The sequence below is a fragment of the Mustela nigripes genome, chromosome 17, assembly GCF_022355385.1.
Source record: "Mustela nigripes isolate SB6536 chromosome 17, MUSNIG.SB6536, whole genome shotgun sequence".
NCBI classification, from domain to species: domain Eukaryota; kingdom Metazoa; phylum Chordata; class Mammalia; order Carnivora; family Mustelidae; genus Mustela; species Mustela nigripes.
The window spans coordinates 10,700,198-10,705,696 of record NC_081573.1 but is presented as its reverse complement, the minus strand read 5'-3'; the positions used below and the strand labels follow the sequence as shown (position 1 = coordinate 10,705,696).

The 5,499-nt window shown below is 38.3% G+C and overlaps 1 non-coding gene across 1 annotated transcript; it reads left to right on the top strand.

Annotated features, from left to right (window-relative positions):
• Positions 1-4,684: 4,684 nt before the first annotated feature.
• LOC132006279 (U6 spliceosomal RNA) lies at positions 4,685-4,791 on the top strand. Its single transcript, XR_009401045.1, has one exon. It is a non-coding gene; the product is annotated as a U6 spliceosomal RNA (small nuclear RNA).
• Positions 4,792-5,499: the final 708 nt, after the last annotated feature.

The window sequence follows — 5,499 nt, the reverse complement described above, 5'->3', positions numbered from 1 at the left end:
CCCACCCCCGCCACTTCAAACCCCTCAGGTTGTTTTTCAGAGTCCATAGTCTCTCATGATTCACCTCCCCTTCCAATTTACCCCAACCCCCTTCTCTCTAACTCCCCATGTCCTTCATGCTTTTTGTTATGCTCCATAAATAAGTAAAAAATTTATGGGATGCAGCAAAAATAGCACTAAGAAATAACACAGAGGACATGGGGAGATGGAGAGGAGAAGGGAGTTGAGGGAAATCAGAGGGGGAGCTGAACCATGAGAGACTATGGACTCTGAAAAACAATCTGAGGGTTTTGAAGGGGCAGGAGATGGGAGGTTGGGGTAGCCTGGTGGTGGGTATTATGGAGGGCATGGATTGCATGGAGCACTGTGTGTGGTGCATAAACAATGAATCCTGTTACACTGAAAAGAAATTAAATAAAAAAGAAAAGAAAAGTAGCACTAAGAAGGGCACCTGGTTGGCTCAGTGGAGTGTGCAACTTTGATCTTGGGGTTGTGAATTTGAGCCCCATGTTGAGTAGAGAGATTACTTAAAATATTAAAAGAAAGATACAGATGTAGTGAAAAGAAGGGGCACATGCACCCCAATAGCAGCAATGTCCACAACACCCAAACTGTGGAAGAAGCTGAGATGCACTTCAACAGATGAATGGATAAAGAAGGTGTGGTCCTTATATTCAATGGAATATTACTCAGCCATCAGGAAGGATGGATACCCACCCATTTGCATCAATGTGAATGGAACTGGAGTGGATTATGCTGGGTGAAATAAGTCCAGTGGAGAAAGACAATTATATTCTTTCATTCATATGTAGAACATAAGCAATAGCACGGAGGACTATAGGGAAAGGGAGGGAACACCAAATGATTTCTCTCTGAGAAATCATAGAGGGAGATGAACCATGAGAGACTATGGACCCTGGGAAACAAATTGAGGGTTTCAGAGGGGAGGGGGTAACAAGGTGATGGGTATTAAGGAGGGCACATTTTGTGATGAGCACTGGGTGTTATCTGTAACTAATGAACCATTGAACACTACATCAAAAACTAATGATGTGTTATATAGTGGCTAATTGGATATAACAAAAAAAAAGCATGAAGAAGTTTATAGTGATAAATGCACACATTAAAAGAGAGTTATAAAATTAACTTTACATTTCAAGAAACTAGAAAGAGTAGAACAAGCTCAACATTAATAGAAGGAGGGAAAATTAAAATCAGAGCAAAAATAAGATAGAGAGGAGCAAATAATATAAAAAGACCAAAAAAACTGAGAATTGTGGTTTTTTTAAAGATGAAATAGCAAATCCTTCAACTAAGAAAATGAAAGAAGACTCAAAATCAGAAATGAAAAAGAAAAGAAAATGAAAAGAAAAGAGCACCTGGGTGGCTCAGTTGATTAAGCATCTGTCTTTAGCTCAGGCCATGATCCCAGAGCCCCATGTCAGGCTCCCTGTTCAGTGGGGAGCCTTCTTCTAACTCTCCCTCTGCAGCTCTCCCTGCTTGTGCTCTCTCAAATAAAAAAAAAAGAAAAAAAATGAAAAAGGACACATTGCAACAGATACCTCAGATATAGAAAGGATCCTAAGAGACTTTTGTGATTAAATGCCGACAAATTGGATAACCTGGGAGAAATGGATAAATTCCTAAAACATAACCTACCAAGACTGACTCAAGAAATAGAAAGTTTGAAGAGTCAAGCCACCAATAAAGAGATTGAATCAGTAACTGAAACTTCCCAACAAAGAGAACTCTCCTAAAAGGAAATTAGCACAACAACCCCTTTCACCCTAGTGAGAAAAAAGAATACTTAGGAATAAACCTAACCAGGAAATGAATGATTTGTACACTGACAATTACAAAACACTGATGAAAGTAAATGGAAAGACATTTTATGTTCATTGATTGGAAGAACATCATTAATTTCCATACTACCCAATGTGATCAAAGATCCCATGTAAACTGTAAAAACAAACCAACCACAAAAACACTCAATGGCATTCTTTACAGAAGCAGAAAAAAAATCCTAAAATATGTGTTGAACCATAACAGACCCAGAATAGCCCAAGCTATCAATAAAGAACAAAGCTGCAGTCATCACCTTTCATATCAAAACATATTACAAATCTACTACAGTTACAACAGTATGATACAGACATTAAAAGAGCACTAAGATGAATGGAACAGAATACAGAGCCCAGAAAATGAAGCCACACACTTATGGTCAACTGATTTTCCACGAGAATGCCAAGAATGCACAGCAGAGAAAGGGTTACCTCCTCACTAAATGGTGATAGGAAAATGGAAAAATGAAATTGGACTCTTAGCTCATACCACCTATAAGAATCAACTCAAAATGGATAAAAGACTTAAATGTAAGACCTGAAATTGTAGAACTACTAGGAAAAAAAACAGGGGATGAAAGCTCCCGGACACCGGTCTTGGCAATGATTTGTTATGACACCAAAAGCACAGGCTACAAAAGGAAAAATAGACACTGGCAGTGCACCAAGCTAAAAAAGCTTTTGCACAGCCAAGAAAATTATCAACAGCATGAAAAAGCAGCCCACAGAATGGAAGATGATATTTGCAAACCATGCATTTGATAAAGGGTTAATATCCAAAATAGACACAAGGAATTTTTGTATCAACACCGACAGGACTGGAGGAGATTATGCTGAGTGAAATAAGTCAAGCAGAGAGAGTCAATTATCGTATGGTTTTGCTTATTTGTGGAGCATAAGGAATAACACGGAGTACATTGGGAGAAGGAGAGAAGCGAATTGGGGGAAATTGAGGGGGAGATGAACCGTGAAAGACTGTGGACTCAGAAGCAAACTGAGGGTTATGGAGGGAAGGGAGTTGGGGGGTTTGGTGAGCCTGGTGGTGGGTACTAAGGAGGGCACGGATTGCATGGAGCACTGGGTGTGGTACATAAACAATGAATCTTGGAACACTGAAAAAATTAAAAAAAAAAAAAAGACCTCCACAACTCAGTAGCAAAACAAACAAAACGAAACCCCCAAATAAACTGATTTCAAAATGGGCAAAGGATCTGAAAAGACATTTCCCAAAAAATGACATACAAATGCCCAACAGGTCCATGAAAGGGTGTTCAGCATCTCTCATCATCAGGGAAAAGCATATTGAATTGGCAATGAGGTATCACCTTACACCCATCAGAATGGCTAGACTCAAAAAGACCAATAACAAGTGTTGGCAAGGATGTGGAGAAAAAGGAACACTTGTTTACTGTGGGTGCAAATGTAAATTGGTACAGCTACTGTGAAAATCAGTATAGCGTTTCCTCAAAAAATTACAAATAGAAATGTCATATGATCCAGTAATTCCACTACTGGATATTTACTCAGGGGAAACAGAAACTCCCATTCAAAAAGACATATGCATCCCTATGTTTATTGCAGCATTATTTAAAATGGCCAAGATACGGAAGCAACCCGAGGTCTGCTGATAGATGAGTGGATAAAGATATGGGAAAAATATATATATATGTATATAAATACAAATATACACATACACACAAAAATACACATGAAAACATACATACACATACAGAAAAACATACACACAAAGATATAGAAATACAAATATAAAAATAAAAATGAATGTAATGGATTTTATTCAGCCATAAAAAAGGATGAGATCGGACCATTTGGACAAGATGGATGAACCTAGAGGGTACTGTGCTAGTGAAATACCTCAGAAAGACAAGTATCTTCACCTTACTTTTATTGAGTACATAGGCGTTAGCATACAATTTTGAAGGGGAAAAAAAATCTCTGCTGAGATTTTAAGATGAGAAAAGCATTAGGGAAAAATAGAGAGCACAAAGGAAGATGGGAAAGTCTGCAGTGTTTGAATGGGTCTTTTTTTTGTATCTTAAAGTCTCACTTGATAACCGTATTTATGGGAAAGTATCATTTGGAGAAGATTGTGGGTTTCCAAGCACAGGAAGTTTTTGACTTAATTTAAACTGTAAGAGTTCTGAATAAATCATTTTATAGTTAAGAAAATGGAGGGCAAATAGGAAATGAATTACCATCTCTGTACTCGATCAGTGGATAAAAATCCAGGATGGTTGTATTTGGTCTCTAGCTGAATGTTCATTAACTAAATATTATTTAGAAAATAAGGCGTTTGTTCATAATAGTCTTATAAAACTCCTCAAAGAAAACCTGGTGGTAGGTATTAACGAGGGCATGGATTGCATGGAGCACTGAGTGTAGTGCATAAACAATGAATCTTGGAATACTGAGAAAATAAAATAGAATTTAAAAGACACACAAGAGAGGACGCCTGGGTGGCTCAGTTGGTTGAGCAGCTGCCTTCGGCTCAGGTCATGATCCCGGCGTCCTGGGATCGAGAACCACATCGGGCTCCTTGCTCCACAGGGAGCCTGCTTCTCCCTCTGACTCTGCCTTCCACTCTGTCTGCCTGTGCTCGCTCTCGCTCGCTCTCTGACAAAAAAAAAAAAAAAAAAAAAAAAAAAGACACACAAGAAAACATAGGGAAAAACTTCTTGACACGTACCTTGGCAAGAATTTCATGGATGTAACACTTAAAGCACAATCAACAAAAGCAAAACAAGTGAGAATTCATCAAACTAAAAAGCTTCTGCAAACAAAGGAAACCATTAACAAAATGAAAAGGCAACATACAGAATGGGGTGCTCACTTCAGCAGCACATATACTAAAATTGGAATGATACAGAGAAGATTAGCATGGCCCCTGTGCAAGGATGACATGCAAATTCATGAAGCATTCCACATTAAAAAAGATAAAACCATACAGAATGGGAAAGAATACTTGGAAAGGGGTTAAACCCCCAAATATATAAAGTTCTTATACAATTTGGTAGCAAGAGAAAGAGAATCCAATTTTAAAATGGGCCAAGGACCTGAATAGACATTTTTCCAAAGAAGATACTCAAATGTCCAACAACTACACGAAAAGGTGCTCAACATCACTCATCATCAGGGTAATGCAGATCAAAACCATAGGGAGGGGTCACCTCACACCTTCAGAATGTCTGTCATCAGACACAAAAAGGACAAGTGCTGGGGAGGATGTGGAGAGAAGGAAAATTTGCACATTGTTGGTGGAAATGTAATATGGTATAGCCATATGGAAAACTGCATGGAGGTTTCTCAATAGATTGAATATACAGTTACCATATGATCTAGTAATTCTACTTCTGGGTATATGCCTGGAGGAAATGAAATTAGAATCTCAGATATTTTGATGAAGTCCCAAAAGTTTATTTTCGCTTTTGTTTCCTTTGCCTTTGGAGACATATCTTGAAAGAAGTTGCTGTGGCTGATATCGAAGAGATTACTGCCTATGTTCTCCTCTAGGATTCTGATGGATTCCTGTCTCACATTGAGGTCTTTTATCCATTTTGAGTTTATCTTTGTGTATGGTGTAAGAGAATGGTCGAGTTTCATTCTTCTACATATAGCTGTCCAGTTTTCCCAGCACCAT